Source organism: Lissotriton vulgaris, chromosome 7, assembly GCF_964263255.1.
Source record: "Lissotriton vulgaris chromosome 7, aLisVul1.2, whole genome shotgun sequence".
Lineage (NCBI taxonomy): Eukaryota > Metazoa > Chordata > Amphibia > Caudata > Salamandridae > Lissotriton > Lissotriton vulgaris.
The window spans coordinates 827,617,784-827,641,159 of NC_141695.1; the positions used below are offsets into that span (position 1 = coordinate 827,617,784).

Sequence of the window (23,376 nt, forward strand, 5' to 3'; positions counted from 1 at the left end):
CAAAATAGCTGTGGGTTAAATGCTTTAAGACCTCTTCAGCAAAAGTCTAGTTGAAAAACGCACTCTAAAGATTCCAAAGTACTAATTTTATAGGAAACGTAAAAGCAGAAGGGAAAATGGGGAAAGAGGGGCTTCTCTGTAGACTTTACCTTTGCTCAAGCTGCACTTCAAACAACGAGATGCTTTTCATCAGGGCAAAGTGACACGGCTGCCACAGAAGCATGTGAGCTCTTCAAAACACCCCTGGTCTGGCTGCAGAGACATCTGGGAAGGGAATGGAAGGCCTACGTGCAACCTATATGCAAGGTCAATAATTGTCAGTGAAGAGCTATGGGAGCACCCTGGTGTGCCCTGGAAACTTTATGTAGGATTGTATAATAATAATGCAATGATACCAATCACGTTCGTAATAGTCTCGCGTCATTTGGGGGGAAAATGAACTCGGTAATGTGTATGCCAATTGTGCTATGGCTTTGTCCAACATCCCTATTTCCCAAACCAGCTTCAAAATAATATATTTCTCTTAAACTCGTTCTGTTGCGAAACAATGTCTAAAGTATTAACATTGTCAGACCAGATTTGATCCTACACAGTAATCTCACTCTCCCCCACCCAATATTTTTCCACCACTTCCATTTCTTTCCCTCACTATATTTCCCACTTTTCCAACCAATTCTTCTTTCTCCATCATGTCCCCATCTCCTCCACACTCTTCACCCCATACTTTCTTTTAATCCCTCCTCTTCCGATTTAGCAATAATCTGTCCTTGTTCTCACCTTTCTATTCTTTTCTTTCCCTCCCTGCTCCCTTTTATTATCACCTTTTTACTCGCTTGTCACACTCTATTGCAATGCCTTTTATTTCCCATCTCCTCCTTTCTTCAGCTTTCTCAACCTCTCTTGATCCATCTCATCCTTTGTCTTATTTATATTACACATATCATCCAAATACCCTGACCCCTCCTTTCTTCTGCTCCTTCCTTTATGCTTCCCTTCCCCATTCTTACTTCCACTTGCTAACTCCCTGTGCTTTTCTCTTCCCATTGCCTTTTCTTAATGCCCTTTACTCTTTTCCCTGGTTTCCTGTCCTGTGGAATGTTTATGCCAAATTTCCTTTTCTCTCTTATCAGTGTTCCTCGTTCTTCCTTTATCCACCTTTTTTCTTGTTTTGTTCTTCCTCATATACTTCCCACTATTTCCCCTTTCTCAGGCGACCCCTTTCTCTCCCTTTTCATTTCAACCATTACTTCTTCCTCTCCTCTTTACTCTGAAAAATAAGCAAATAACAATAGAACTATATTACTTGAGAGAAGATGGGTAAAGTTGAAACACTGAACTAGCATTTTACTATCCAGCTACAAAACCAAAATCAAGGATTACTTCCTTCACAACCACCATCAAGTTGTAGTGATGTCCTGCTTAAGAGAGACAACTGTAACCCTTGCTTTCTAGTCCTGCTTGATCTCTCAGGACCCTGTGGCATCGTCGACCACCATACCATATTGAATATGCTCTTGACAAAGGCTTCACTGGCTATTTATTTTATTTTATTACAGGTGTTCTCTTCATTCCAGTCCAATGGAAGCCGACTCATTAAGTGGAATCTTCTGAACCCAGAGGAAAACATGTGACCTTTTTAGTAGCTCAATGCACCATCCTCTTTATCAGTACTTCTGTATCTTTAGAACCAGCCTTCTTAGATTTCTCCTCTCTCAAGATCAATCTGTTTGTGAGCGATAACCAAAGCCACCTGAAAAAAGAGTGCAGTCATCACCCAACTCAAAACTTGTCCTTCCCTTATCGAACGACTATATTATGTTGAACTGCACTATAAATTGATTCTTGTTAGCGACAGCTCTAGACAGCCCAAGATCTGTCAGAGTAATTCTGAAATGAGGAATTTCCTCTCAGACCTGTCTACAAAGCTAAATAAATCCCTCATTGAACACACTCTTTGTTTCAAGACCCACAATCCCAAAAAACACATGTAAAGTCTGAGTCATGTGAATAAATCAATCCATACCTTCTTAAATCAGGCTTCAGAAGCGGAGACCAAGTCATGATCATCTCCCACCTGAGTGTTGACAATGCCCCACTTAACAATTTTTCATTTATTTATGAAGTTTTGTATAGCGCGAACTAGACCCGGTGAGGGTATCAAATCGCTTTACATATGTTACATCAAAAGAATAAGTTAGAACTGGGCACATAGATATGAGACCAATGTCCCCAATACTCCCTTTTAACCAATACAATTGTCCTACTCACTGCCTTTCAACTCATTAAAGGTTTTTTGCAAGACACCATATCCCCGGGACCGGAGCAAACTTCATTGTATGTGCCTACACACCTGCATCACATTCAAAACCAGCTTCATCGCCAACAACGGTACAAAAGGGGGTGGTGATGGATGGAGCATCTGTATCAACCAAACACTCACACCCAGTCAAAAGTTCTGGGTTTAATCCATCACCGTTCTTTAGCCCACTCTGCCACCCCAGTTCAGACATGGCTATATGCAAATCAGTCTGACCCTGTGCCTCATGGGAACAGTCCAGCCCGAACTGCCAAGCCATGTCTTCCCTGGACCGGAAACAAGCTTATGAGGACCGGTTTCTGGCATTCCAGCCGTCTTCAGCCCGGCTTTCTTGAATCCAGTGGCAAAGTGAGCAAGGGACTCACGTCTGAGCATACCCTGCTACACTTATGGCGGCCAAAAGCGGTACAAAAGGGGGTGGTGATGGACGGAGCATCTGAATCAATCAAACACTCACACCCAGTCAAAAGATCTGGGTTTAATCCATCACCGTTCTTTCGCCCACTCTGCCACCCCAGTTCAGACATGGCTATATGCAAATCAGTCTGACCCTGTGCCTCATGGGAACAGTCCAGCCCGAACTGCCAAGCCATGTCTTCCATCACCACCCCCTTTTGTACCACTCATCGCCTACAAGGCTGTAATTACTGACACACATTGATACCTTGAGAAACAACAGCATTAAAGGAGATCAATTCAACACACTAACTAGGGCACTGCTAGTCTGGAAATCAAAATTTTTAATAAAGTAAAGCCTAAAACAAACCTTTTTAAATTACACATCAAGTCTGTGGAACAACATCCAACCACAGCTTAGGCTCACTTCTACACTTCGACTTCAAAGAGGCCATTCCTTATACTCTATCAACAAAGAAACACTATGGCTTACAAACCTAGAAAGATAAGACCCCCTCCCCCAGTACACAAACATTAAATCCTCCTTTCTTGTTATGCACGATACCCAGGTACTAGCCAGCTAGGTTGACTCTTAATAAATCCCAATGCTTAGATAGGTATATGTGTCCGCAAAAAGGCAGGTCACATTTTTGACCCACAAAGTCCATTCATGGAGCTTGATCCTCACACTCAGACCATGTCTTCTTTCCTTATTCTGAGGTACCAACATCTGATCCACCAATATGCCTAGAATCACACCTTGAGGTGATCACCACCTAGGACTCCCTTTTTACTAAATAACACTCACTGACTCCCATACATTCAATGAACTCTATTCCCTCAGGTCACTCTCACTAGGTCCGTCCATAACCACTAACCAGTTTACACTTCAATCACATGATCTGACCTCTTTACATTCAGGTCATACCCTCTGTCCCTTAATTCCAGTCACTGTGCGCAAACCATCACTCTCCACTTTTAGGTTATACCATCAGACATTCACACTCAGGTGGTAGTACCCTTACATCCCGGAGCTGCATTGTTACTCCCTGGAAAGAAGGTTCCATATTGTTTGTGGTACAGCGTTAGGCTTGTTAAGAGTTGCATGCGGACATTGATTCTTCGCCGCCTTCCAATGTACTCTGAATTTTGGATGATCTCGTTTGGAAACCACTTTACTGTATCCAGTTCAGTGGTCAAGGTGGGCAGGATCGGCAGGGCATGGCGTGCAAGGACTTCTTCAATTCAATAGATTCTGTTCCCCTACTTTTGTTATTTTAAACGTGTCCCAGGACGGCAGAAATAGGAAAGGCCTAGACAGAAGGATCAGCGTTCAGGGCGAGCGGGGGGGAGGGGGGACAGAGGGGGAGGAGGGGGGTGTCAGATTAGATAAAAGGACTCTGTCTGTCTTTACCTTTTTGCCCAAAGACAAGGACAGTATCCACTTCTGCTCTGCCGCTGGCAGCTGCCCCCTCTCTCTTTCTTCCTCTTATTCCCTCTTTCTGGTTAGCTCCTCCTCACTCACTAAAAACCGTGACTTCAGGAAACAGTTCTCACCCTGTTTCATTTATTTGTTTCCCTGTGAAATGGATCCAAAAAATAAAAACACTTTAGCTAGAAAAGTCATATTTTTCTGATATTTTTCCTTTTCCAAAATGCAGCTCTAGAATAAAAGGTTCAAAATAAATAAATAACTAAATAAAACAAGAAAGAGTGGTCGCAAAGTGACCAGATTGATTTTATTCACATCCAAATATTAGCCCCACTTTACAGAGTTTGCCAGTGAACCGCTACTTTTGTTTTCTTGTCTTTCTTTGAAGATCATCGATTTCCCTGGGTAGGGAAGTGCACCAATCCTGGAGGTACTGCAATGCCTGATATGGGTGGATTGAAAACCAAAAGGTGTACAGCGGCTCTGTATTCATGGATGTGGTCTTTTTAAACTGTATTGCTTACATTTTATAAGGATATAAGCAATGGACATTAAAATGGGTCTCTTCCGGACCCTGTAGTCATGTCCTTAACTTTTCAGGCAAAAGAATGGACTGATTTCTGAATAGTGAGTGTAAAAGCGTCAAGGTAACCATGTTGTTCCTGCTTACATTTCACATGCTTTACTCAATCCTGCATACCCTATGAGTAATTGCTTGTTTCAGGATGTTGTTACTTTTTTTAGGCAGCATATTGCTCTTGTCTAGTGCGTAATTTTAATTGAGTCGCACCCAGGTGTTTATAGCGGGACACAATTGAGTTGTAGTTGAAGGCAGAGCTAGTTTCTCTCAGTGGGGCAGTATTCATTGGGGGAGAGAATGATGCACTGTGGTCAGAACTGCAGAATTTGGAACTGGGGAACCAAGCTCAGCCTTCATGACCAAACCACTCTCCTGAGGGACCACATTCCCTTGCTAGACCTTAGACGTCCTGGTGTCTTAGCAGCAACAGGTGGACCATAGTGGTGGCAAGTGTTGGTTAACCTTGAAGCCTGTCCACCACAATCCATACTGAAGCTCACCTCTAGTCTTGTAGGAAGGCTTTTGAAGCAGCACACCCTAGAGCAACAGTGACTCTACCACAGAGGTCACAGGACCCTAGAGAAGGGCCAGTACTAGGGCAATGCAAAAGGAGTGACCGCAATGGGTGCCAACTTTGGTTGGGGGCATTGTGTTTGCAAGTATATTACGGTTTTAAAAGGGCTTGCTGCCTCCTTCCTGGTCTCCAGCAATTTTCAGCAACTATAAAAATGTCATGATAACTCCGGTGATTAATGTTCTTCCTAGAGAGAGATCGCAGTTTTGTCTAGCGAAAGTTTTGACTCACTGAAAGGTAGCGCAGAGGGTTATTGTGCCTGCTGCAAAGAGACATGTACCATGCAGATCACAAAGTGCAGATGATATAAATAGATCAGAGGGTTACTGCTTTTGTCAGAGAGATCCTTTTGTTATTAGCAGTTTATAAGTTAAAATCTTAAAACAGAACAGTGAACTATTAACTGTCATCTAAGAGCTGCATGCAAACTGCAAGGTATACATTAGAGCGTAATGTCCCCCCTCCCAGTATTTGATTATCCTAATGTTGCAAAAACTGTTCATTTAGATAAAAATCAATTCTGAATATTAAAAGAGAACCCCTGACCATGGTTTTAAGTTTTAAATTCTGAGTATGTACTCTGGCACCCTACCCTGGTATGAGTGGCACTGTAAATCAAATTAAATGCATCTTTGAGAGAGTGTGGTTATGGAGATTTGAGGGGTACTGTTAAAGGGGGTAGGGGGGGGGAAATCGGTGGCGAAGGTGGTCTTTGGGGGGCACCAAACATTGTTGCACAGAGCACCACTAGCGCTAAAGCCAGCCCTGCCCTTGAGCTCGTCCGCCTCACCTATCAGTACCTCCATTAAACTTGGTTCAGCAGTAGTAGCTGCAACTCACTAGTGATCGGCAATGCAGGATTTGCAGGCACACCAAACTAAGTTCACTAACTTCACAGTCTCTCAGCTTCATGCACAAGCACTGCTGGAATTATGCAGCAAAGAGGACAAAATGATGCTGCAGTATTGACTAAATACTGCAGCAAAAATGCTGCAGCGGAATGCAGTATATTTTCTGATATTGGAGCATTTTGAAATTTTTACACATGCTAACAGTCTCTGGAAAGATTTTGATTTATTAGTTCCAGTGTAATATACAAATGCATCAGTGAGAAAGGTGATCAGTCAACCTTTGCAAAGGGATGTCCACTCGCAGCAACACAAGTCACATTTTTTGTAACTTTTGATCCGTTTGAGCAACAAACAATTTATTAGTTAAAAGGGTCAGATTAAGCAGCAGATATATTATGTGGCAAATATGGCAGAGCCATAACTATATAGAAAACATTTGCAAACTGGCATATTTTGTCATTGATGTTTAAACTGCTCTTGTGGAAAAAGGGAGGAGAAGAGCTGATGACAGAAACACCATGGCTTGGAGACAAATGGCTTGCGATTCCACTTTCAAGAGCATTTGGGACATTCTGTGATTGGAAACATATTCCACTTTGGGAATGTATTTTAATGTCCATAACTAATATTAATCCTTACATAATCATATGTACATAATCATATGTACATATTAGTTGAATTAAATAACAGAATAAGCTGAAACTGGACAGTGAAGCACAACCAAATTGTGGGTATAAGAACATCAAATAATCACCAGATGAATGTCTGAATAAGGTGTCAGTAGATCACAGATAGCAAAGAAGTAGAATTAGTCCCTAATAATTAAAAATACGTCCTCTAATCTTTACTGAATGTTTGTTTATATCCCTTGCGACATTTGTGTTTTTTTATTCAGTTTAACTAGTTTTATTGAACTTGAAATTATAAATAATGGAGCATATAGGGCAAGAGCTTTCAGAAATTGGACTTCAAAATGGAGCTTGCTGGAAGATTCAGCAGTGGAGACATAAATAGGGCCCAGCCAGAAAAGTTGAAACACAAATGCCAGAGGCAGGCTTAACAGCTCTCGCCAACTTGTCAAAATCTTATGCAGGAACTTAATTGATCCTATCTACTGACAGATTTGCCTCTCAGTCATTGTATAATGACAAATAAAATAGAAGTACTATCAGCTTTTTCCCACTTTCAACAAGTCAAGATTGCATTAAATCCAGAATGCTTCCTCCCACTGTTTTCCAAATTCCAAGCACTAAACAAACAACTTTGGCAATGCCAATATGTTACTCCTATGGGCAAGCTATTGGCTTTGGCAATCAAGTGAGAGTGGGTAACAGGATGCTTCATATCACTTTACACACACACACACACACACACACATACACATATATATATACACATACATATACATACACATACATATACACACATATATATATATATATATATATATATATATATCTCTCGGTAAACTTAGAGAAAGGTTCCGACCGAAACGCGTCAGTTTGCTGTGGTAAAATAAATTTGTGAAAACGTACCTCAGAGAGTGCTTCCTTTCTTCCTGCGGGAGATATTCGCTGTTGGGAGGTGGAGGAGAATTGGATTTGCGAGTGCACCCTCGCAACGGAGGCACCCGCCTGGGAGTGCGGCGCTCTGGTGCTTCTTGAGCTGCAATATATATATATATATATATATATATATATATATATACATATATACATATACACACACACACACAGTTCCTGACTGCCAATTGCAAGCAGAGCCAACGGAGGAACTGCAAAGCTGGAAGCGCAGGGGCAGGAATCTACAATCACTCGATACAGTTCTACTATCCCAAGCCTACCGCCCTCTAAACTCAGCCTCTCACCTTGAGAATAGAAAACACTCTGGCTGTGTAGTGAGCACTCCTCCATGCTGAGAACCAATTGCATGCTGGAGCATGCAGTCCTTAACCATGAACTGGGAGGAGCGCTCAGGTACGAGATGCGGTGCAGGTGAGCCCCTCACTACTTCAGAGGAGGGGCATAACGAATAAAACAAGAAAAGACAACCTTGGGAGTACAACAACGGAGGCATCTGATGAGGCTAACGTCAAAACGCATCATGCCGTACACCATAGAAGAATCCCATGAAGCCCTGCCGCGTCCCCTCATCTTTTTCTAACTGGGAAAGGAAGTTTTGGAGATATATATATATATATATATATATATATATATATATATATTTCCTGACTGCCAATTGCAAGGCGGATTACAACAGGCACAGACCACTTCCCCGACATTCTTCATTCAATGATGAGCCATAGCACCAAAGGTTTGTGCAAGCAGTATTATTTCTTTATTTAAGAAAATTCATAGACAGGTGTCTTCCATGACGCGTTTCACTCCATAAAGGAGCTTATTCACATAACGCGCCCCCAACAGGCATTGCAAATTTAAAGTGCTTTAAAAGCCCAAACGATTCAGAAAAGGGGGTGGTGATGGACAGAGTTTCTGAATTAAGCAGAATACTCCTACCCAGTCAACAAATCAGGGCTTGCTCCATCACCGTTTTTTAGCTCACTGCACCATCCCAGCTCAGAACCTGGCTACATGCAAATTAGTCTGTCCCTGTCCCAGTGCATCATGGGAACAGGGCAAACCAAACTACCAAGCCAATTCTTATACTGGGAAGGAAACAAGCTTCCGGGGACCGGTTTCTGGCATTACAGACGTCATCGGCCCGGCTTGCTTGAATCCTGATGGTGCAATGAGCAAGGGACTCACATCTGAGTATACCCTTAAACGCTTATGGTGGACAAAACGATTCAGAAAAGGGGATGGTGATGGACAGAGTTTCTGAATTAAGCAGAATACTCCTACCCAGTCAACAGATCAGGGCTTGATCCATCACCGTTTTTTTAGCTAACTGCACCATCCCAGCTCAGAACCTGGCTACATGCAAATTAGTCTGTCCCTGTCCCAGTGCAGTCCCACCACCCCCTTTTCTAAATCGTTTTTGACCACTATAGGTGTGGCAGGGTATACTCAGACATGAGTCCCTTGCTCACTGCTCCATCAGGATTCAAGCAAGCCGGGCCGACGACGGCTGAAATGTCAGAAACCGGTCCCCGGAAGCTTGTCTCCTTTCTGGTGAAGAATTGGCTTGGTAGTTTAGTCTGCCCTGTTCCCATGATGCACTGGGCCAGGGACAGACTGATTTGCATATATCCAGGTTCTGAGCTGGGATGGTGCAGTGAGCTAAATAACGGTGATGGATCAAGCCCTGATCTTTGGACTGGGTAAGAGTGGTCTGCTTAATTAAGACACTCTGTTCATCACCACCCCCTTTTCTGAATCCTTAAAAGCCCAAACAGCTCAAAAAAGTGGACTGAATGGCGTAAATAGTGCAAAGTTAACATAACGACTAACCATGGCAGCAAAATCACACACATATATGGCGGTTTGCAAAACGGGGCTGATAAAAAGCTAATATTGCAAGGGAAATGCTGACAAAGGTATAACAGAAGCACAACCTAAATAATACTGGCAAGTGCCATATTAGTAATAAAAAAGGAGCAGATCATCAATTTTCTAAACATAATTATAAACAACATAATTGTCAATATTCATGTGTTTGAGGCAACCATTAAATTGTTGCTATTTGAAATTCCGTAATAAGATGTCAGTGCACAATTCAAACAAAATGCATTTGAAAGCCTATGTCACGCACCAATTTCCACACCATAATTTCTTAGAGCAATTCTAACATCATCATTAAAGTATAGTGCAAGTGCAAATATAAAAATTCTTCAATAAATATATGCTCTATATCAGCCGCCGTCCAAATGAAGTGCGAGTGCACATACACTCTCAAAAAACCAACTAATAATGTAAATTCCAACTGTCGAGTTAATGCGACAATGTGCCATGGTAATCTCTTAATTGTAGAAAAAAAAGGGTGCTGTGCAATATAATCAAAAAAAGCATACAAAATATATCTAACAGCAACACTGAGGCTCAATGTATGAGAAACATAAGAGTATTTCAAAAAATTCTTTACAGCAAAAACAGCAATGAGAAAAAGAGCTCCATGTATGGTGAATAACTACTATAACATCGAATGGAGAAATACATAGTCAAAGGTCACCATTAATTACAACAAATTATGTAAATCTTCATTAATGTTCAAACCATTCGGAACTCTGGTATCTAAAGAAAGAATGAAAAGAGTTTCTTTTTGCCTTAGTAGTTTGTCTCGATTCCCGCCCCGTCCGGGGTTAGGGACTGAACCTAGGACAGTATACTCTAAGTCTTTAAGCTTGTTATCATGTACAGACTTAAAGTGTCTGATCACCGGATAGTTACTGTCGGAATTAACGATGGCCCTTATGTGCTGTAAGATACGTTTGTTAACCAGAAGCTTAGTACTTCCGATGTATTCCAGATCGCAGGTACATCTAAGCTTATAAACTTCATATTCTGACCTGCACGTGAGATATTCACGAATCATGATCCGTTTCTCACTAAAGGCAGTTATATAGTGGGTGCCATTCTTTGCAAACGTACAAGCATGACAAGACGTGCATTTAAAGAAACCCATTTTGGATAACCAGGTTTTCTTATGTGGAACTTCTAGCATGGATCTATCTAGGGCATCCCTCATAGAGGGCGCCCGTCGAAAAGTGATAGCAGGCTGGCTTGGCATGATGGGACCTAGAATGTTGTCAGTCATAACAATAGGCCATTCTGAGCAGATAATCCGCCGAATGGCTTTTTCCTGGGCACAAAAGGTGGTAATTAGACAGACCGGGCAAGCTGTTTTGTGATCAGTAGATATAAAAGCACTAGATTTAAGCAGGTCATCCCTCATTTTAGCTTTAGCATTCAAAAGTGCCTGATCCAGAACTTTCTTTTTATATCCTCTCTGGAGGAATCTCTGAACAGATTCAGCCAGGTACAAGTCTGATGTCGCTTCATTGCTACAAATCCTCGGATGCGAATGAATTCCACGTACAGAATATTTTTAATGGTGTGACTGGGATGCGAACTACGGGCATGTAGAATCGAATTGCCCGCTGTGGACTTTCTGTGTAGCTTAGTGTGGAGGATGCCTGCCTCAATATAGAGTTGCACATCTAGAAACTCAGCTGAGTCGTTGGTAATAGATGTGGTGAACTTGAGATTGAGGTCATTAATGTTAATGTCATTAACAAAAGCAGTTGCTTCTTCAATAGGCCCCTTCCAGATAATGCATACGTCGTCAATATATCGCTAGTAGTGAACAATATTCGTCCACCACTGTCGATGGGTGACTCCGAGCACGTGCCTCTCCCACCAGCCTACATGCAAGCACGAATAGCTGGGGGAGAAGCGCGAACCCATTGCTACCCCACGTAGCTGTTGGTAAATCTCATTCTGGAATTGGAAGAAGTTGGTACGCAGACAAATATCAATAATTTCTAACAGCATTTTGTTATGATCCCTTAAGCTAACATCACGACTGCCAAGAAAAAATTCAGTAGCCTTAATACCCTGCCAGTGATAAATACTGGTATAGAGTGATTCTATGTCCATGACAACAAATAAAAAAAATCGGAACACCAGTTAACATTTTTCACTTTAGAAATCAGTAGTGTCCTTTTAATATGATGGTAAACTTGTCATATGTGGTTGGAGGGAAAAAAATCAACATATTTGGATACATTTTCATTCATGCTTCCATTAGCTGATATTATAGGGCGGCCTGGAACAGGAGTGACCAATTTGTGCACCTTTGGCAGAAGGTAAAGAATCGGTGTGATAGGATGTTCAACACTTAAACATTTCGATTCTTCTTTAGACAGCAATCTATTCCTCTGCCAATTATGGATCTTTTTGCGAGTAGTTTCTTCACATTTCCTCATAATTATCTTAGTACTTTTGATGTAACAGGTGGGATCTGATAGATGTTTTTCAGCTTCGTTTAAATAGTCCTTTTTCGACCATAAAACAGTGTTACCACCTTTATCTGAATTTTTGATAATTACATTGTGATCATTTTGAAGTTTCTTAATTAGAAGATGATATTGGTCATTGTTATAGTTAGCCTGTTTTGATTTGCCCAATATTTTTTGTTAAGGTCTTTCAATTCAGCGATGATTCGATCACTGAAAACATCTACAGCGTCCTTCGGCATGAGTGGTAAGAAAGTGAATTTGGGGCGAAAAGGACTGGGTGCAGATTTTTTGACGTTGATGACTTACAGTAGGTGCATTATGTGTGTCATCTTCAAAGGCAAGATCATACATGGATTGTACATCTGGAATGTTAGCTTGCACAGAATTGGTGGAATTGTCATCTTCTGATTCAATAGATGTTTATCTCTTCGGAGACGAATGTAGCTGAAAATACTTGATCAGTTTGATCTTCCGAATAAATTTAAAAACATCTATGCGCATTTGGTTGTATGAAAAATCATTTTTAGGGCAGAATGCAAGTCCCAAAGAAAGGAGCTGTTCCTCAGCCTTTGATAGTATGACATCAGTCCGGTTTACAACTGTGTTTTCCATCGTGGTGGTTATTTTTTCCAGTTTCTCCGCGCGTTGCCTCGCGACGTACCTCTGTTTGTGTTTGCGCCTCCTATCACGCCGGCTCCTGTTGGTACTTTTCCTTGCTTCGGCAGAGGTTGGCGGGGGCGCAGAGAGTACCTCCGGTCCTCGCTCACAAAATTCAATTCATCCACCACTGAAATATTCATCATGTCCAACTGGCCCGTTGATGTACTTGGCCTGGTATTATCAGAATTGTTATTTGATGTTAGAGAAGCAGCATCTGTGTCGATTTCACCTGGTGCAGCTGTATTCCCAGCTGCCGCACCAGTGCTTTGTTTTTTCTGACCTGTTAGAGCTTGGCGCTTGTAGTTGTCGTATTTTCTGGCGAATGCGAATATGCGATCAGTAGCATAGTCATTTTGGTCACGGGCAAATTTGATTATTTTACGCTCTTTTATAGTTTCCTCATACTTCGAAATGCGTGCTTCAATTTCTTTCTTACTTTCAGTAATGAGGTCCACTTTGACAGTCGCATTTAACAAGCCATTGATGTGTTCAATTTCTTTTTTTGATTTCAGTAATTTTTTATTGAAATAAAGCATATTTACATGCTACTGGGTGAAACACATGGGGAGAAAGGAAGAAGAAAAAAAAAGCGCCCGGGGGCGGGGGGGGGGGGGGGGGGGGGGGTGTCAAGCATTGTCTACATTGGCTTAAATTAGTTTGGCTCTTGACAGTCCATTCTCCAGTTTGTTTCATCTTCTTCTCTTCTGTCTTGCACGTTCAAGTTCCCCCCCGTTTCTCCCGTGTCCCTTTGCAACCAGTATGGTTATCTTTCCGGCCCCCCTGGTGCTGTGAGGAAGATAGAAGATCAAAGGAAGAAGGTGTGTGAGTAGAGAGAGACGTAGGCGCGTTATGTTGTTGAGTAGGGTGCATGTGTACGTTTTGTAGAATTGCCTGGTCTGGGTGTTTAGGGTGGCTTGTGAGAGGACAGGTAGTTGTCTAGTGACAGCCACATCTCGGTCTTTTTCCCTGAGCCACTTTGGCTGTATGATGTTATGTTGTCGGCTCCCCTTAGGAAAATGACCCAGTTGAGCCAGGCTTTGAAGGTGGCCTTGGCTGTGTCTTTCCAGTTATTCAACACCGTTTTGACCGCTGCTTTGAGCAGGAGGTCAATCAGGTCTCGGTCGTTTGCGGATGTTATGGAGGGGTCATTGTACCCCAGAATTAGGTGGTGGAAGTCCATTGTTAGTGTGGCCCCTGTGACGTCGTTGATTAGAGTGATTATGGAGCGCCAGAACTTATTTGTTTTGGCGCAGTGGAAGAGGAGGTGAGCAAGGTCCCCCTTCTGCCTGTTGCAGTTCCAGCAGGAGTCGGTCTCTCTGAGGCCCATGTTGGCTAGCCGTGCTGGGGTCCAGTAGGCCCTGTGCACTAGCCAGAATTTTGTTTGATCAAGGGTAGTTGTCACCTTCCTCCTTGATGTGGATGCCCATAAATCTGCCCTTTCCTTCTCACTTAGCTCTCTCCCTGCTGATTCTTCCCATTGGCTTAAGGTTCTGTTATTCATTTTGGACGTTTTGGGGGTCATGACCCTGTATATGTGTGCTACTTGGTGTCCTGTGATGTTCAGGCTGTTAGCGTATTGTGTTATTGATGGGGTGAGCGTGTTTATGTTGGCTTTGGCTAATGCTACTCTTATTTTGAGGAAATTATAGAGCTCTATATTGTCAAAATTGTATTGTTGTCTGAGTTTGTCAAACGTTGTCTGATTCCCTGTCTCCTGTAGTTGGCTTACCGTTGTTATGCCTTGCCTGTACCAAGTGTGCATATCCAGTGTTTTATTCCTGTACCTAATTCTGGGGTTGTGCCATAGCGACTCTAGTTGAGTTTGTTTAACTCTGATGTCTAGTAGTTTGTCTAATTTTAGTAGGGCCAGTCGTGTGTTCCTGAGGATTGCGTTCTGTTTAATCGCGGGGTGTTTTGTCGCTGTGAGTAGAGCTACGGGTTCCATTCCTCCTAGTAGTCTTCGCTCTAGGGAGAGCCAGGCTGGGGTGTAATCGCTCTTTGGTGATATCCAGTGTGGGCCCTGTGCTGCTACGCATGCTGTTTGGAAGGTTCTAAAGTTCGTTATGTTCAGCCCTTCTAGAGCCTTGGGGAGTCTGAGTTTCTGGAGGCTGATTCTAGGTTTCTTCCCTCTCCATAGGAATGTGTTTAATAGCTTGTCCAGTTTCTTGTAAAAGTCAGGTGTGTTGATTAGTGGTAGCATGTTGAGCGTGTAGTTGATCATAGGGGTAACCATCATTTTGATGGTCTCAACCCTTCCCCACCATGCCGTAAATCTGGGAGACCATCCCTCTAGTTTCTCTTTTATTTTGTGTAAGATTGCTTGTTCGTTCTGGTCTACCGTGGTCCGTAAATCTCTTTCAAACAGGAGGCCCAGGTACTTAATGGCCTTCTTCTGCCATGTTAGCCCTGAGGTCCCCAGCACCGTCTTGTTGGTGTGTATGTTCAGTGGTTTGCATTCCGATTTCTCCTTGTTAAGTTTGTATCCTGACACTTGCGCGAACTGGTCTATGGTTTCCATTAGTGCTTTAATGGACCTATCAGGGTCCTCTGTTACAATGAGGACATCGTCCGCATACGCTGCTAATTTGAAGGATTCGCCCTCTATAGGTATGCCTCTGATGTCGGGGTTGGATCGGATCATGCTTAGTAGGGGTTCAATTGCTAGTAGGAAGAGGCTCGGGGATAGCGGGCATCCCTGCCTCGTTCCCCTTTTGAGGTCTAGTAGCTCGGATGTGCCTCCATTCACAACCACGCGTGCTTTGGGCTCGTTGTACAGTGCCATTACCATCTTCCTATAGTGTTGGCCCAGTCCGAATTTTTGCATACATTGGTCTAAGTACGGCCATGACACTCTGTCGAAAGCTTTTTCTGCATCTAGGGCGATCATGACCGCCGCGTTGTTGCTTTTGGTCGCGTGGTTGATTACGTGGCACAGCAATCTTGTATTGTCTTGGGACATCCTGTTCTTCAGGTATCCCACTTGTGCGCAGTGTATGAGGGATGGAAGATATGTGTTGAGCCTGGTGGCGAGGATCTTGGCATATATCTTGCAGTCTACATTGATAAGTGAGATTGGCCTATAGTTTTTCGGGTGTTGTGCGTCCTTGCCTTCTTTGGGGATCACTATAATGTTGGCTTCCGCCATAGACGGCGTCATGCGGCCTTTATGTATGCAGCTCTCAAAGACTGCTGTCATGGTTGGCCTTAATGCTGTGATGTAGTGTTTATAGAACTTGGCTGTGAAACCGTCAGGTCCAGGGGCTTTTTTATCTTTCAGGCTTTTGACGGCTCTCTCTATCTCATCTCCAGTTATTTCTGAGTCTAGTCTGTCCTTCTGACAGGGTTGGAGTTGTGACGCCCCCCAGTAGCTCCTTTCCTCCATCTGCCTTTAGCATTCCGTCTTTTTTGTATAGTTCTGCGTAAAAGTCTCTGAAAGTGTCCAGTATTCCCTTGTTCGATGTATGTGATTTGTTTGTGCTGTCTTTGACTGCTGCTATTGTGTGCTGCCTCTGCTTGCCTTTGAGGTATGCTGCAAGTGTTTTTCCTGCCCTGTTGGCTGAGCAAAGGTTTATTGCTTTATACTTGTTAATCCACGTTCCTGCCCTTTCACTAAGGATCTTGTTTAACTCGTACTTTTTCTTTGTTAGTGTTGTGAGGGTATTTCTGTCCTCTAGATTAATTATGTGCCCTGCTTCTAATCTTTTGATTTCACTTTCTAGGTCAGCTACCCTCTTGTTCCTTTCTTTGTTTTGTCTTCCTTTAATGTTCATTATGGTCCCTCTAACAGTGGCTTTCATTGCGTCCCATAGTGTCTCTCTTTCTATGCCTGCTGTGTCATTGTTTGATAGGTAGTCCTTGAGTGCGAGTTCTATTTCAGTGCTGCTGCTGGTGTTTTTGAGGAGGTCATCGTCAAACCTCCATCTTCGTGTGGGGTGCTCGTTGTGTCTGCCCGTTAGAGACAGGCATATGTGAGAGTGGTCTGAGATCGCTCTTGGGCCTATCTCCGTGTGTTCTATAAGGTGTGTGTGGGTGTCTGATATCAGTATGTAGTCGATCCTGCTGTATGAGTTGTGTGGGTTCGAGTAAAAAGTATATTCCCTCTCATCTGGGTTCTGTAGCCTCCACGGGTCTGCTAGTCTGAGTCTAGCGCAGAGGTCCTGTAGTGGGTTGCCTCTCTGCGTGTTCAGGCTGCGTCTTTGTGGGTGTCTATCTATGGCTGGGTCCAGTACCTGGTTCATGTCCCCCGCTACTATTAGCAGTTCTCCCAAAGGCAGTGCTTCTAGTTCCTTGCCTGTGTGTTCCCAGAATGTCTTGTCCTCTGTATTTGGTCCATAGATGTTTGCCACATGTATAGGTTCCTCTCCCCTGAGCAAGCTAGTGATTAGTAGCCTCCCCTCTTCGTCTCTCTTTGTTTTGACTGGTGATAGTTTTGACTTTTTGCTAAGTATAGTAATGACTCCGTTTTTTTTGTTTCTTGCAGGTGTCCCTATTACGTGACCTATCCATCCCGCCTTTAGGCGGTGTATGTCTTCTTCAGCTAGCCTGGTCTCCTGCAGGACATAAATATCACTTTTTAGTTTGAACAGGTGATCTAGGACTTTCCTTCTCTTAACTGGGTGGTTGAGGCCCTTTACATTCATTGATACTACTCTTATGTCCGTTTCGAGATTATGGTGCCTGTTGTGTGTCATTTTCGTTCCTGCCTGGCTGGCTTCCCTGTTGGCCTCCTACTCATCTTAGTTCTGTACTTGGTTCTCCTGTCTGCTCTCTCTTGAAGAAGAATAAGGGTGTAGAAAGATAGAAAAAGAAAAGACGATAGTGTCAGCCCATGTGTGTGCTCCCCGCACCCCCCTCCCCTCCCTTTACCCCCCTCCCATCTCTCTCCCCTCCCCCCTTACTTGCATATTGGGTGTGCGACAACAAAGTTCCTTTTTGTCCGCAACCCCCTGAGGTAGATTGGTTGTCTCTCTGCAAATGTTCATCTTCTTGTTATTAGTTCTGCTGCTTCTCGCTGCAATGCCTTCCTCTGCTGCTCGAGGTAGTGTCTTATTGAAATTCCTTTACTCAGACCATGGGGTAGTTCTGAGGTAGCCTTGAGGTAGATGTCGGTGTAATGTTTGTCTGCTTAGTCTCTTGGTGTTGAGGTATTCCCTTGTGTTTGTTTCTTCCTGGCGTTGGCTCAAGCATCTTTCCTTTCTTCTTCGCTCGGTGATGCGCTTCTTTTCGGAGCACCTTGGCTGTGACCGCTTGCCTCCATTTCTTCGGTCGGTGGTCCTGCCAGGTAGCGTCTGAGTTCTCCGGGCTCATCGAACGTGAATGATCGCCAGTTGTCTGTGATCTTAAATCGGGTCGGTCCTGTGAAGGAGTATGTGAGGTTCCTCTTCCGCAGTGCTTCTCTCATGGCTAAGAAGCCTTTCCTGGCTTCTACTGTGGTTTTCGAGTAGTCTTGTGTGAGCACGATCTTGTTGCTCGCCCAGGTGAGGTTTTGATTTCTTCTTGCGAAGGCGAAGATTGCGTCTGTGTGTTCCGCTCTTAGTGGGGAGCAAATTATTGCTCTCGGCGGTTTACCCGTAGCTGGTTTTCCTGCTGGCACTCTATATGCTTTGTTGACTTCAAACTGTCTCTCAAAGTTCAGGCCGGTGATCTTGGGAAGCATGTCCTCGAGCATTGCGGCGCAGGATTTCTCCTTCTCCTCTAGGCCTTCTGGGACGCCTAAAATTCTGATGTTCCCCCTTCTCGCCCTATCATCCTGCTCCGCCAGCTGCTTCTGTATCGCCTTAGCAATCTTTGCATGTCCCTCCGTGGCTTTGATGTTCTTGTTAGTTACGTCTTCCACTGCACTTATCCTGCTCTCTGCTTTCTCCAGTCTGGTATTTGTGTTGTGTTGGTCTGCTCGAATCGCCGCCAGCTCTAGTTGCATGTTGTCTATTGTCTTTTTAGTTTCTCTCGCCACGTCCTTGACTTCGTTAATTCTTTTCAACACTGTTTCTAGCGTTGCATTCTCTGTTTTGCGTTTCCCGGGCGAGTCTAAGTTCTCTTTCCTTGGCTTCTTCAGGTCGTTAGTGTTTTTTACCTCGGCCATCTTCCTTAGATGTGATCTACTCCTGCTGCTGAGAGTGCCGAGGGAGCCTGCTCTCCTCTCCCCTGCTAGCTGTTTGGTCTGCGTGGGTTCTGATGCTTTGTTCGCGGAGTTGTAGCGAAAACGGCTCGGGACTTTGATCAGCCTGGTCTTTGTTTTTGCTCTTGCCCCCTCCAGCGCTAGCTTGTCTCGTTCGCTTCCTTACTTCTGTTGTGGTTATTTTGTATCCTTTTTGCCCTTGCCACTGCGCTGCCCGTGTAGTCTCTTGCTCTCCCGCTTGCCTCTTATGCCTTTTACGCCGAGCGCCAAGGGATATGGTCCTCCCGTGCTCTCAGCCTCCTTCCTTTTCCTCTCTTGTGACAGTTGTGCTCTCTTCTTGGCTGAGCTTCCATTGGCTGTGGGCTCGGTGTTGTATAGGTTGCCTCCCCGCTCTGTCAAATGCGTGCCTTGGTAGCTGTATTATTCTCTGTGCTCCCTGTATCAGCACCCACTTGCCCTGTGCTCCCCCTGGGGGCTGCCTCTGCAACAGCAGCTTCGCGTTGCTGTGTTGCCGCTGTTTAGTCGTCTTTCATTGTGCCCCTTTAATCCTTCTTGCAGGTCCGATGTGCTCTGCCTGCTTGGTCCTGCGCACACTTTGCGCTCGATTTCGGGGGGGGGGGGGGGGGGGGGGGGAGGGGAGGGCAGGGCGCACTTATTCTCTTCTTCGCTTGCTCCGCTTGGCTGATGCGGATCACGCGGTTTAGGAAGCTGCGGGTCTTGCTGTTTAGGCTGCTGCGGGTCGCGCGTCGCGTCCGTCTCCGCTGCCTTGTTTATCTTCCAGGTCACTTGATCATGCGCGTCATTTCCGCCTTCTCCCACATTGGCTTCCGGTTCAGCTTGCCTTCTCCTTCCGTCTCCTACCTTCCTGAAATGGCTGCCTTCGTTCGGCACTTCCGGTTTGGCCACGCTTGACTCTCGCCTTAACTTGCAGTGTATTCCTCTAGTAGGTGGATGCGGAGCGCCCTCTACGAGATGTTCTCCATGCTACAGGTTTTTCAGCTCTTTTTCTCGCTCCTCACTCCATTCCGCTTTATACTTCGTTTTCGTTCTGTCTCGTTGGAGTGCCGATTCCTTCCCGCTGGGTGTACTTGTTGTGCTTTGTATTCCGCTTGAGCCGCCTCGTTCGTTGGTGCCCGGGCTTAGTTGCCTTTCAGCTTGGCTCTGCTTCTCCTCCCTTAGCGACGCCTTCCCGCCATCTTATCTCCCGTGCCTTGTTGATCCGAAAAGTTTGTTTGGCTGTGTCGGTTTCCAGTGTACGTTTCACGGGCTGGTTTCTCCTGTTCCGTGTAGTCCTTCACTTCATACTTCGCCGATTTACTTTACAAGGTTCGCGCCTTGTGTTTGGCTGCCCTTATTTGCGTATGTTTCCTCAGGGGTCGCGGAGCTCCGGACCTAGACGACCATCTCCTTTGTCATCCAAGCCACGCCCCCCGATGTGTTCAATTTCAAGCAATAATTCCTCCTGATCTGATTCAGCATATTTAATCAAGATTCAATGCTTTGAGATTCTTATCAGCCCACTCCTGCAACATTTGAGGGTTGGGATTTTCATAAGTGGGCACAATTAGTACTCGAAGACCTCCGGGAACACGGTTGGAATCACGATATTTTTCTAATGATTTATTTTCCCACCACTTATACAGTTCGTTACGTAGTAGTTTCTCCAATGTTTTTAATAAAGTTCTTACATCGCTGTTATCAATAATAGTTTTGTTTATTCGCGGTTCTTCCGTTACCGCTGGAAGGTTCTCAAACAGTGCCTCAGCTGCTGTCTCCCTGTGTCGGAGCGCGTCGCTGGACAACATATTGTTTGGTCAATTGTCGGCTCCTATAGTTAGCCGTAATGCTGCTTAATGTCTTAAGATGGTATCAGAGGGAAATATCCCGTAACCAGCTAAATGTCCAGAAACAAAATGATAATGCAGTCTGCACGTGTGTGCCTTACCGGAATCGGCACCGGGGCTCACGTCGGTCAGCCGACCTTCCGGACTCCTCAGCAGCCACGCCGTCAGGCACCACAACACAGCGGCAAATGTTTGTTGTAATCAATGCGGGGGCACAGCAGGACGCAAAACTCATCCGAGTTGAAACTGGCAATACGCGGAAGCATAGGTGACTGTGCAGACGCCGTGCCTCATAGAACGGGAGGGTCCAATACAACGGAAACAGCCAATTCCGAATTTCTATATCTAAGTGCAGTTCCTGACCGCCAATTGCAAGGCGGATTACAACAGGCACAGACAACTTCCCCGACGTTCTTCATTCAATGATGAGCCATAGCACCAAAGGTTCGTTCAAGCAGTATTATTTATTTATTTAAGAAAGTTCATAGACCGGTGTCTTCCATGACACGTTTCACTCCGTAAAGGAGCTTGTTGACATAACGCGCCCCAACGGCATTGCAAATGTAAAGTGCTTTATAAGCCCAAACAGCTCAAAAAAGTGGACTGAATGGCGTAAATAGTGCAAAGTTAACATAACGACTAACCATGGCAGCAAAATCACACACATATATGGCGGTTTGCAAAAAGTGGCTGATAAAAAGCTAATATTGCAAGGGAAATGCTGACAAAGGTATAACAGAAACACAACCTAATATATATTATATATATATATTATTTTTTTTAAATAAGAAATTGGTCCTGAATTGAGCGTAAGCAGTGAATTGCCAGAAGAGGGACACTAATCAACCTTAATTAAATTGTACTTGGTTCATGCACCACAAAAAGAAAAAGGAAGAGTTGCATGCCAGGCAGTGCCCAATTTGACTCCATCAAAGAAGAGTGCCAATGTGGCAACAAATGGTAAGCAATAAGCAGGTTCCACACCGATTTCAGAAGATAAAAAGTCTTGCAAGAGAGCGCGTAAGCATACTCGACCTAAAAAGGACTTGGATTCACAACCATTAGATATCTACAAACATCTACATGCCCCGTTTCCCTTATTTGACTCTTTTTTTCCAAATTCCATGTCCTCATTCAGTTCGTACACAAAATTGCATGTTCTCTAACTTAGTTAACATGCACTTGATTAAAGAGCTCGGTCTTGACCCACAGCCGCTAACCCCTTCCTTCAAACAAACCAGCATTTGCTTGCCCATCGTCTAAGCTTCCTGTGAACTATATATTCACCCTAAAGATCATTCGCAAAATTTGACCTACCCCTAAAACCTACAGCTAGCACAGACCTCTAACTTTCTAGTGGGAGCTTCCTCTACGCTATCTATTTACCCCACCAACCGTTCTCACGAACTAAAATATCCCACACTCTCCTCTAGCTAAGTCATCCAACTCCCTCTGATTCCACCCCAAACAAATTGGCTAATCCATGTAAAGGTTTATTCTGACAACAGTAAATGAATTACCTACAAACCATTAAATTAACCACTAACCTTCGGCTCCAAAGTAGCGTGCTACACACCATAAAGCACTTCAACACCTCATCAGTAGTAAGTGCTTGTTGAGTAATGATCACTCATAAATTTGGATAAAAGATGAGTTTATTCGTGAAAAAAGGAAGCACCACCAGCAACACATCCCGTGCACCGGTCAGCGCACAACAACTGACTTAACCGTACATCTACGGTAGAACGGCACGATGGCAGATCGTGCCGTGGCATGAGACATATACATTTGAAAGAATACACATACTAGAATGAATAGGCACAAGAGAAAAGCGCGCGAGAAAGGGCGCGTGTACACATAACACACCTTCCTCCCTTACAAAACAAATAAAAGAAAATAAATAATAAAAAAAACTTCAAATACAATTTCATATTAATTTTCCAATTTTCCTTTGACATAAACAATAAAATCGGACATCCACTTAGGCTTTCTTGTTGTTCTTTTCTGCAAGATGACATCATTGTTATTAGCAGGCTGAATATTTACATCATTGTTATCACCAGGCTGAATATTTACATTTTGACAAGAATCATCTTCCACACCAGAACTTCTGAGTGTTGTACCATTATCATCACGAATTGCATTTCCACCCAAATCATCATCCAAATAAGAATAATCTGAATGGTTCAAATTAAAAGTCTTGTTATAAATCGCTTTATCAGCTTTAAGAATAGCAATCCTGCTGAGATTCCATACCTTATTATCCGATAACCTTACTGAATTTTTCAAAAGTTCAACGACCTCAAAAGGGCCCATAAACAAACTTTCTCCCTTTTTGACCTTCCATGGTTTTTTAACTTTTACCATCATACCAACTTCCACTTTCGGATCAACTTTAGACCCAAATTTCCCATCAAAGTATTTCTTATTAATACTATGAGCAAGATTTTCTTTAACTTTCCCCAAATCTAAACTTGAAGAGGTGGATTTAACTAACCATGACGGATTCACCTTAGTCCTAGGAAGTCTTCCTCTCATGATTTCAAATGGAGAATATCCAGTCATGGAATTCACAGTGGTTCTATACATCCATACTTTCTTAAAAACTTCTAATTCCCATTTGTTGCCTTCATTTCCAACTGATTGTATTGCACCTTTTAGAACTCTATTAAATCTCTCTATAACCC

The 23,376-nt window shown here is 43.7% G+C and overlaps 1 protein-coding gene across 4 annotated transcripts in view; it reads right to left on the minus strand.

Annotated features, from left to right (window-relative positions):
* Positions 1–23,376, minus strand: part of ARL16 (ARF like GTPase 16) — a 44,569-nt gene that overhangs the window by 16,975 nt on the left and 4,218 nt on the right. Inside the window, exon 1 of one of the 4 annotated variants that reach the window (XM_086931121.1) lies at positions 150–819. The exons of 2 other annotated variants lie outside the window; for them this stretch is intronic. The gene's annotated coding sequence lies outside the window, so the exon portion shown is untranslated. Of the gene's footprint in view, positions 1–149; positions 820–23,376 lie in introns of those variants that run through there. One more of the 4 variants, XM_086931118.1, reaches the window with a different exon arrangement.